General features: G+C 32.1%; 1 protein-coding gene and 1 long non-coding RNA gene across 2 annotated transcripts in view; one reads left to right on the top strand and one right to left on the bottom strand.

The window, feature by feature from the left end:
• LOC107993181 (cadherin-87A) overlaps nucleotides 1-12,066 on the bottom strand; it is a 226,497-nt gene that overhangs the window by 121,575 nt on the left and 92,856 nt on the right. The window lies entirely within an intron of this gene.
• LOC133666376 (uncharacterized) lies at nucleotides 4,986-5,509 on the top strand. Its single transcript, XR_009830464.1, has 2 exons — nucleotides 4,986-5,144; nucleotides 5,205-5,509. It is a non-coding gene; the product is annotated as an uncharacterized LOC133666376 (long non-coding RNA).

The following is a 12,066-nucleotide window of genomic DNA, read 5'->3' on the forward strand; positions in this document are numbered from 1 at the left end:
ATAAAATAATAAAATTGTTTCATAATTAAAAAAAGTGGTACAAAAGATATTAATTCGTTCGATTCAATTAAAGTTAAATAAACTTAAAAATAATATAATTATAATTAAATTTCCAATAATTATATTTAAATTATTTATTTTTTTAAAAAACGAATCAGCCCTAACTCATAATTTATTCTTACCAATAATGATAAACTTAATACTAATTCACGTACAGAAAGTACAAGAAAAATTAAAAATAATCAAGTATTAATTTCATTATCGATAATATAAAATAAAACTTAGTAATGACTAAAAATTCAATTAAAATTAAAAATCTTGAAAAATTAACACTATAGTACAACAAAAAAAAATAATGAAATTATAATAATCATTAATTTTGTAAATTAAAAATATATATTTATTTTAGCTAAATTTATTTGTTGACGGTCTCTTTTTTTAATAAAGATTATTATCTGACGCAAGGTTTGCGAGTATTTCGAGATTTACGAACGGAAGTGTAAGTGTTAATAAGGGGTTAGAGGAAACGGATGTCGACGGTGAGTGGAAGGTAGCCGGAAGGAGAGTGGATTCCGAGTTTTTCCAGGTTTAGAGACGGAAATTTGTTACGCGTGGTTGCTCGACATCTGGCTAGTATGAAACTTTACTCTCTGAATTTTCTTGCCACTTTCTTAATTTCTTATTATTATAAAGAAGCTTTGAAAAATTATACAAAACTTTTCCAATAATTCTGCTGATACGTTTCACTATACAATTGTGAAAACATTTCCTTTTTCCCTTTTTCGAGAATAATTTTTATATTTTTGTATATTTCTCGAAAAAATTTACAATTATATACATTACACACACACACACACATATATATATATATATATATATATATATTTATACATTTGTCGTAAGTCTCGTTATTTTCTATTCGCAACACGCAATGGCAAGAAACGAATAAGCGCAGAATTTTGAATTTCTCGCTCCACTTCTCGCTCTACATTCTCTGTACAACGAGCGTTATAGCCTGATCGTAGGACGTGAACAGGGGCTCGAGTTTACTTATCAAAACCGGCGTGCTCCCAGTAACATTAACCCAGAACTTAACTTACTTCGCTGCGAAATGGACAGGTTTAATAAAGCTGTAACCACGTTGCGTACACTGTGGAAGTTACAGCTGCTCGAGCGAATCGACTTTCCAAGAGAAAATATCCACTCGAGATGTATCTCGAGTTAAATACGTTTATTAGAAGATACGTATCTTTCGAGATGCTCGGTCGGTAATAGGTGTTGGAATCAAACGTAGACTCGGAAGATGAAAGATTGTTCTTTGAACTAGAATTGAATAAGATTGAAAGTTTGAATTTACGATACAAATTTCATCGAAATGGTGAACCAAGAAATACAACAGTTTCTGTTCGAAGATATATTTTGATCGATTGTACGCAACTCTGAAAGATTTGCAGAATTTGTTCCATACGATAGTCGCGCTTTTTGAAAATTTTTTAAGAATGTTCGAGTCAAAGTAGAAAGAAAGGAATTATATGGGAATAAATTTGTGATTAGTTTTGTCGTGGAACGAAGTCAATCTTGCATGGATGCATCTCTTTTAACGTAAGATGCATGTACAAAGAGATTAAAAGAGTGTATAAAGGGGAAGAATAAAGAGGGATAAAACGGTCGAAGATTGCAAAAATACAATTTATTGAGAGATATTCCAAGTTTTGATGTAATCTATAATGAATATTCATTAATTTATTATACATTATTCAATACGAATTGTACAAACAAATTGTACAATATGCAAATGTTGATTACATATTTCATGAATAAAATACGTTACTATTGAACGATGTATTAATATGAATTTAAGAATATCGTAATAAATATTAAATAAAGGAATTTATATTAATTCATATATAGATTAAGTATTAATTATATTAATCATTATAATATTATGTATATAAATATATATCTAATTATTACAAATTATATTATAATCAGATTATTTCATCTAATGTTTAGAAATATGAAAATTCTAACAATTTTTATTAAGAAAATAGTTATTAAGAAAATAGTTTGAAAATTTAAAATTTACTTTAAATTTAATATTCATTGTTACATTCATACAAACACCAACTTAATTTTTATTCAATTAGTGCTCTAAAATCAACTTTCCAAATTATACTATCACTTTGTATATATTTAGATACACCAAAGAAAACAGCAGAAGAACATAACCTCAAAAACTGGTCGAATGTTAACGATCGATGATTCTCGAAAGGAAACTCACGAATAAGTTACGATCCAGAAGTGACAATTATTCTAATATAACAACGACGATAAAACTTTGACAGAAAGTGAGAAAACGAATAACTCGACTGAAATTCTATATTGGCAATTAAGGATTGGCTAAACGTAAGGGTGTCGCGTGTGCCTTACATGGACACAAACACGCTCACAAACAAGAGAGGATATAAATTCTGACGTGTTAATTACGTTACGTTCGCGATTGCATTAGCGTTGCCGCACACGAGAGTTTGCACATTTGCATGTTAGCAACGAGAGATATGCGGTAATAACATCTTTCCACCGTGCAACGATATTCAATATATCTTGCGTTCCAAATTAGTGATAGTTTTTTTCTTTAATTTGTTCATACAAAAATACATTTCCAATGTTCGTTTTAACTTTTTCCTCCAAACTCTACGACCATTACCACTGTAATAAATTTGTGTAAAATTGTTTGTACGTTTCACGGTGGTGAAGGATAAATTTTATGTAAGGTTAATGGCCTGTGTATCAATAAATTCTTACTAATTGCGCGTTGTTGTTAAATTACATTTCCTTATCATTTTCGTTTCCATGCTTGCACTTTTAAATTACGCGGGTTTCCGCGTTTAAAGCCGATAATACGCGGAGATAAGCAGGTTTCTCTTAAATTTATTTTATTTTATTTATTTTTTCTTCTTCGAAGAAGATCGATAAATTCGATAAAAAAATATTTCTTTCCCGTTTTAAAATATCAATATTTAAATCGAGCATCATATAATCCTAAAGAGAATAAATAATTTTATCCAATCAATTTCCAGTATTTGAAGAAATGAATCTGTCCTGCATCTGTTCTATGCTTACATCTGTATTTTATGTGACATATCGTGATATATAGACGTCAGAATAAAATGGTGAAATTTTATTCACAGTTTTTGCGTGTTGCGACTCTCGATAATTGCTCTTGGATTTTCCTCCCTGAAATGAGCTAACTTCATTAAATATACGCGCATCGATCGTTCTATGTTTCTCATTAGCGGAACGGTTCGATCGTTAAAGGGTTATTAATTATAATTCCTCCTCATGTTGTGTATTTTGATTCAGGAGTCGAAAGAAACGTAACTGTGCGTAATATTAAGAAACAATTTTGCAATTTTATTTATGAAAAAATAATTTTATTTTAACAACGCGCCATTTTTTATTTTGTAAATGCAGATAAATTACTTTTAAACGACTCGTTTATCGAATGTTTGTTTCTAAATATGTCAAATAATATTTACGTAACGTAAATATGCAAATATACAAGTAGCAAATAAAATGTCGAATATTTTAAAATACAATTATTTTTAATAATATTTTTAATAATAACACGAATAACACGAAAATTTATTCCAGAAAATAAGATATTAGGCATAACGTGCAATCGATATAATAAATTATACGTTAGAAAATAAGATATTAGAAAATTCGATCAGGATTAAAATTATATACGATTCGAATAATCGTACATCCACGCGAACTCGATTATTCGAACATGTGAGAGAAAGTTATTTCTAATTCGGATAATCCAAGAGTCACGTAAGCAGAGTTCCTATAATTGAAATCCAGCTACGAGGTATCCAATGCTCGTGATTGTTTTCGTTACAATTGCAATCAGATTCCACCCGCAATGATGCACTAATCTAAACACGTTACAACCCCAGCCAATAGCGAGAGGGTTTCTAATATCGTCGTAGAATTTCAGTTTCTTGATCATACATCGATAAATTCGAAAAACGGTTCAAATAATCAACGAATATTGGAATCGTGACGAGAATAATAAATTTATGAAATTAAAAAAGGTATTAATCGACGAATAAATTATTGGAAAGATAACAATAATTTTTTAATTCTTTTCGAACGTATTTGTAAAATGAATATTGAGTTAAAGGAAAAAAAAATTTTGCAAATTTGATTCTTAATTTTTATGAGTGTATATAAATTAAATAATTAAATCAGTGCATTAACTAGACTATAAAAGTAGAATCAAATTTGAATTATTACATCAGGCTTGATATCGTCACTTAAAAAAAAAAAAAAGAAAATAATATACAACATCTGAATAATTTTAATCTAATAGAAATTCATGTTGGAAAATGCATCGATCTGACTCTGATTATCATAAATCAAGTCGCGCAGCTTGTTTCATCCTTAAATGGAATAAATTACGCGTGCAGAAAGTTTATCTGTTCTAGACGCCACACACTTTCCCTTATAGATCTTTCTTTGAAAGATCTTCTAAAGGAACTTTAAATTGGAATTAAAATTAAAATATAAACGTTCAAAGTTGCTCCAGCGAGACCGAATGATTAATTTGTTCCACGATTATTAGCTAAACACTATCAAGATTAATTTAGATGTTACAATCTTCAGAGACAAATGAATCCAATCCATGGATACAACAGATTGCCCCGATCATATCTAAATCAACGGATATATGGTTTGATTCGACCCACAACGATCGAAGTGAATAATATTTTACAAAAATCTCAATTTTTCCAATCAAAATTATCAAATTTCTCGTCAAAAATCGTATTCTAAAAAATTTATTAAAATTATCTCATATTACGATTAAATTGTCGCATAATAAAAAAATAAACGATGCTCGTCTCATCTTTTATAATTCGCGCCTTTTCGCGATAACACGCGCGATCAGATAAGAGCAGATAAGCGAAATAAATCAAATTGCAAATGGCGGCACCTATAACGTGGCGCCCGTTAATTATACCATCGGGCTTAACCGGAATTAATTCCGAGACAGCGTTAGCTTGGTAGCACAGGACGACAGCAGGTCGAGAGGATTTCTGCACGACAGTGAGAACGGCCGAATCACGTTTCATCGTGCCGTAAGTAACTACCACGCAAAACGTGGACATGTTTAATAAAGCTGTACGTTGATTGCATAGATTATTACCGTCCCAGTACGAGGCTTAACTCGTGGGATCGCACGAGCATCGAAAGTGACGCACCCACCAGCATCGAAAGTGGCGCCCCCACGAGCATCGAAAGTGGCGCCCCCTCCTTATCTTTTCGAACTGCGAAAAGTGAGACGGAAATATTACACACGGATGAATCATCGGAGAAGACGCATCTGTGTAAATTAGAGGAACGAGCGCCAATTTTATATACTTTAATTATTAAAATTAAAAATTATTGTAAAAAATCGTAATAAAATAATAACTCGATCCTCAGATCGGTTTTTGAACATCAATCCACTGTTTTCTGTTTGCACATAACTTTAACTCGAATTTGGACGCGTAGAGGGCGCTTTTTCGACGTGGAAGACGTTTATCTTTCTCTCCACGACGAGAGTAGCAACGGTAGTGGAAACGAGCAAAGTAGCAAAACCTGTTTATCTTATTTATTTATTTCCCTCTCTCTCTCTCTTTTGAGGAGAGAGTATTTCGGTAATTAAAAGATTTCTTATACGAATTTGTTATCAATGATTGAATTATGAGAGTAAGAGAGATTTCGTTTCAATTTTCTATTCATAATACTTTATAAATTTAACTAAAATTTGTGCACCATTATCTTTACTATCTATTTAACAATTATTCTCGAATAAAAGTACATAACTGCGATACAATAACCAGTTTGAATTTCCACGATACTTTATATAATACGCTAGTTATTTACACGTCTGATAATCAGATAAATATCCGTTTATAATCGAATTCGGCTCCCGTCCACTGATAGCGATTATTCACCCACCCCTTATCGAACCTTATCCGAGGGTGCATTAACTAGGAAATGGTCACGGTTGGAGAAAGAATCGACTTTATCAACGCCTTTATCAGGATAATCGAATCGAGCCCAACTCTCCCCGGCCAGGATGCATCGCTCTCTGACGAAGTGGCGGCCTCTGGAACGACGAGCTTGACGAAGTGACTATTTCCGTGGCTCTAACGCTCCCATCGTAAATCACAATCGACAGAGCCGCTCGTCGATTCCGGCACCCGTAAAAATTGCTTCTTTCACGAGTGGCCACGAGCAATTGTCCGCGCATCCACCATGAGAGAGCAGTGATGGATAAACCGGGGGTGAAACACTTTTGCCTGTATAATTAACCGAAACTGTCAACCGATATTCCTCGATATTCGGTTTTAACATATTAACATATATTCCTTTTTTATTTCTGTCTGTCTCTTGTGCTTTTAGATTTATTTTCGTACAAGTATTTTTCGATGGAATATTTTAATTTCTCTTTTGTTCCTCTTTATCTCCCTCTCGCGCTTTATTTATTTTTGTTGAGGTCGAAGAAGTATTTTTCTGAATCATTTATACATTTTATATTCTCAGAAATATATGCGTTTAGTTTTTTCATTTTTTTTATTAAAATTATTCCAAGTAAGGAGAAAATTAAATCTCTTTGTTAGTGAAAGTCTTTTGCCAAAAACTCGATAACACTTTATTTTACTTTCAAAGTATCGTAAAAATTTTGATGTCTTGCAAGAGTTGCTGAACAGATCAATAAGTAAACTCGATATTTTGCGTTTGCCATAATAATAAACATAAATATTCGATTCCTGTATATTAAGTTATTTAGAATTGTTCCAAAAAAACTGGTGAATATTTGTCAGAAGAATGACAAAGAACTTTAAGAATACTTTATTTAACCATTACGTATTTAAATCACAATTTCACAATTTCATTTTCAATTATCTTACCCCAAAGACCCTCGCAATTTTTTTTCTTACAAATTAAAAAGATTCGTTCGTTTGGTAACGGAATTATTACGATCCATTCCGTTGCTGAAAATTAGTTGAGCGAAGAAGCTTGCGATATCAGTGTCTCATAATTGTCCGCAATTCATCCTCCAGACAACTTTGTCCTTCTTTTTTCTTTTCTTTTCTTTTTTTTTTACAAAACGATCCACGTTTCAAAAAGTTTATTAATAGCATTACTTATTACTCCCTCTCTGTTATAGTTTTCCTCGCGTGGAAATCCAGAACCGTGAAAATCTCGGTATACATCACACAGCGTTTCTTCGTGAATCACTTTTTCACAGCTCATTAAAGGATTCTTCGTTCCTCCACCGCATTCTCTGTACTTTTTATTCCCCCAGTTTATTATGCAGGATCAGATAATGCTGCGATTCATTTATATATATGTATACGACAGGTCTTTAACAGGTTTAAATTACTCGACTCTTTTATCCCCAAATTACGCGAGAGAAGAAATTTCGTCACTTGCCTTAAGGGATGCGAAGTCCATTTGTAGGAAAACTCGATGGATGAGCCGCAATTTCGCATAATACTTTGGCCTCTCGAAATTCAATATATATATATATATACATATTAAATTTTGATAAAATTTACAACAACAGAAATATTTAAAAAAACACGAGTGAAAATCAAAATATTCGTAGCCTCCGTATTCGAAAAAGAACAAAAAAAAAAAGAAGATTTATCTTCGAACAATATACATATACACGTCGACTTGTATTAGTCTTCGCGTAGCATTTCATGCGCGAAATCTGTTTATAAATCACATTGAATCTGTGCTTCGAAATCGAACGAAAAAAAAAAAAAAAAAGAAACAAAAGAGGAGGGAAAAAGGGGAGGGGGAAAGCCATCAAAACATGCATGGAAATATACGTACACGTGTCACGCAATAAAATTCGAATGCATATCCATTCCGCTTTTACACCGCGTTTCCAGAAAACGATCGTTCCCGGCGCGAAAGGATGCATCCACGAAAATACAATATGATTTATTTCCTCGACACCGATCGTAACTCTCGCCACGGCCCATTCGCTTTAACGGCTAACGACATTTCGAAGCACACTTACCGACCGTTCCCCCTCCACTGCGTTCAACATATGCGCCATCTTCGAGGCGAAAAGCACATTGGGCACATTCGAACAAGTTTTTTGGTTTTTTTTTTTTTTTTTTTTTTTTTTTAGGTGGAGATGAAAGATTACGACGATTTGTTTGAAATAAAATAGAATTTCCTTTCTTCGCGATAGAATTTGCGTTAAGGAATATTTTTAAAATGGCAATGAATGATGTTTAAGAAAGTGAATGGAAATAAAATTTTTAACTTTAATTTACGAATTCGTTGCACGAGTATCAGGAATAAAAAAATTGAATAAAAATCGATTTCTCGTTCAAAAATTCAATTATTTAACTCGCCTTTCGAATCATGTAGCATTGCGTTCATTCGATTCCTATAATTGAAATGATACATAATTCACACGTAATTGGCGCCAGTTCGGATAATACAAATTCATAAAGTTCGCTTAATCATTGAATTTCATTCTGATCGATGGAGTTCTGCTGTATTCATTTCACGTTTGAATAATCGATCATTCGAATAACCAAACTTGGAACAATCGACTTGGTTCAATTACACTCTGAACTGTTTCACGTCGACCTAAATGTGCGATCGAAATGACGATATTTCTGAAAAAAATCGTACAGAATGGAACGCAGAAAACGAGAATGAGATAGACGATTCTTATCACGAGCTAAATTTACTTTACGGTTAAATCCTGTTCAAATGGTGATCAATGATCCCAATTTATCTGCTCCCCTGGGATAATTTACTGTTTGCGTTACGTGATTGCGCGTAAAATATTTATTCGAAGGGTCGAGGGTCCATTTTGATTTGGTCGATCGCCATTCGAGAGTATATTTTCAATTTTTTCCGTTTCTGGGAAGATACTCGAATGAGTATAAATTGTACGTGCAGATTTAAAGACGGTTTAATTTAGAGACAAATAAAAAAACAAAAAAAAAAATTTCTCGTACATTTCATGACGTTGCCGAGTACGCTTTATCGTTAAATCACATTTCACAAAAACAATGTTTCTTTTATACATAATGCACGGTACGAATAATTGAATAATGGAACGATCGATCGATTGGAATCTTGTTTTAACGTGTAATGAAATGAATATGACCTAAAAAAAAAAAAAAGGTAAATCGATTTGATTGAAAGAATTTACCGAAATAAACGTTTACTCTCGTTCGTGACAATAACAAACTCTGCGAAAATACGACTTACTTAACGTGAACGGTGAAAAAAATGGCGGAAAAAAAGAAGAGAAAAAAATCTAGAATATTATTCCGTAAAATATGTCGAGAACGAGAGAGGCGCACAGAATTCGATTCCCACCGAAATAACACAAGAATTTTATTATCACACTGCGGATTCACGCGCGAGTATCAAGTATTATTAAATTCTTTCGCATAATTCGATATTATAAAACAGGGATTCGATAGGAGAGAGGGAGAGGGGGGCACGTTTCGCATTTATTCCGATAATATCGTATATATGTTCGAGCGTGTTTTAAACAATTACGCGAGATTTGTCTAAAAATCTATTATTCCCTTTCCGAACACCGAATATATCATAATCGAACTTCGTAAAATTAATTGAACGCCTGTAAATAAATTTTATCCGGTCACCGGCGGACCGAGTTTCGATCGTTCGAGTTCATACAAATTTCATCGAGGCTTCGATATTTCGCGAAAAAAATTATCGATGCATCACCGCGTGCAATTAAATCAAATGGTCGTGTAACCTCCAACTTCAGCTCGCAAATTTACTGTATTAAATCGCTTCTCCCCCCAAATATGAGCGAAATTTTAATGATGTTTACTTATCGACGAGCGAAAATAGATATATCCGCAATCGACTTTCGCGTTACGATTCGAATAGAATTGCGAACGGGCGAAAACTGTGCGCTAAAATACCCATAAACAACTCATCAAATATGGAGGCTCGACGAGTGCTGCCCTCTGCGTCGTTCGAGGAGGACCGTGGCTGAATGGCCCGCCGTAAAATTTTTATAAACCACTTGAGTCATCTCTTGAAACTGCATAAAAAAAAAAAAAAAAAAAAGAAAAGGAAAAAAGGAAAAAAAAAGTTTGGGAACGTTTGCTTTTTGTATAAACACTTTTTTAATGGCTCGGTAATCTATAACATAGTTTACGCGAAATTTTACACGAATTTCGTTTCGAAACGAAAAAACGCTCTGTACCGTGAAATTAAAATGTTTGAACGAATTTATAGGAAACTTACTTTTTGTGATGCGTGATTCGTAAAAGTGTTCGATCAATGTAGAGATTTTGATAATTTTAACGTTGGTTAAACTATCAAATTTATCGAAACGATATTATCATTTTTGTTTCACGATTGGTGAAATCATGAAAATGTTTCCTTTTGGTAAAATTAAAGTTATATTTTATTTTGCTTTTATTATAATTTTGCTTTATATAATAGTCATTTTTATCTAAAATGTCCAAGTAAAAATACAATAAAAATAAGCTAATAAATCATTTTAAAATTCCAAAATGAATGAAATATTTTTTCAATTGTAGTTAAAACTATAACGTTTATGTGAGTAAAAAGGATGCCTGATCTTACACAGATCTATACTACTTGGAATTACTTTCTCACATATTTCTCCTCATTTATTACCTATCAATAAATATTATAAATAATATATAGATAAAATTTTATAATTTATTATATAATATAAATTCATATATAAATTTTTCGAAAAAAATGTAGTTTATTTATTTTCTTTAATTATTTTACTTTTGATTTATTTCAATGATGATTGTATATTCAATTTGATAATTATTTGATAAATTTTGTTTCTTAATTAATAATTTATAAATTTATTGTACAAATGTTTTTTGCATAAGAATTAATTATACTTTAATTTGACTTTGATTTATAATTGATTTACAATTTCGCTTCTTAATTCATCACATAAATATTCCATTAAATCGGAAGAAATCAATTTTAAATAATTTTAAAAAGTTGATATTTTCAAATTGATTCCTTAAACATGCTTCAAAACGAAATTGTAAACTCTCTACATAAATTCACGTAAAATCTTAAGATAAATTATTCATTCTAAAAATAAACTTACCCAATTTTAATAGTAAAAATTACTTATTTTTTTTTTTCAAAATGGACTTTCACATAACAAACATTCAATCCATATTTAAAACTTCCGCATTCCTATAACTCATCGTATTAAAAATCTTCCTTTTGGCATCTCTCCAATCTATCCCTTGATCTCTACGAAACAGGTAAAAAGATATAAGGATGCAACATTCAAAGGTATTAAGAAAATAGTAGTGTTCTTTACAGAAGAAAATCCAGAGGGATCCTTGCACCGAAGAAATCCCCCGAAGCTTCCGCAATTTACTTTAAAGGCGAAACGAAGGATGTTGCAACGTCTGGGGGAAATACTTGCCGATCGATCAATTAGATAAATCGAAACATTTGTGTGAAGCTTATGAGCCTTGACGCTGTTCGTACAATACGACTGGAGTTAGGGAAGCTTGCAGAGTAATGCTTCACAGGGGAATTGAGATGGATAGATGTTAGTAGCCATCCACTGGTATTACCCTTAATTGATACCCTGGCTCAAAATGGCGATCGGTTCGGTATTAAGAATTTCTATAAAGAGGAGAGAATCGTGGTAAATATTAATCGATCGATTTCTTTTTCTCTCTTTCTTTCTTTGATTTGTTCTTTCCTTTTTTTCGTCTCATTATTTCTTGCGAAATAGTGATTCTTCGATTGTCAAAATGGAATGGAAGAATTTTTTCACGAAAGCAGAATATCGTAAATATTAATCTCTTGGCTTCTACGCGTGGAATGGATTATAGTTTTTATGTCATAGATCTTTATACACATATAGTAATGGATGTTTTTGAAACAATATCGATTTCTGATGACGAAGAACTATGGCATTGCAAACACGCATGACTCTCTGGCTGGTCGAATTGTATAAAAGCCTTT

Source organism: Apis cerana, linkage group LG7, assembly GCF_029169275.1.
Source record: "Apis cerana isolate GH-2021 linkage group LG7, AcerK_1.0, whole genome shotgun sequence".
NCBI classification, from domain to species: domain Eukaryota; kingdom Metazoa; phylum Arthropoda; class Insecta; order Hymenoptera; family Apidae; genus Apis; species Apis cerana.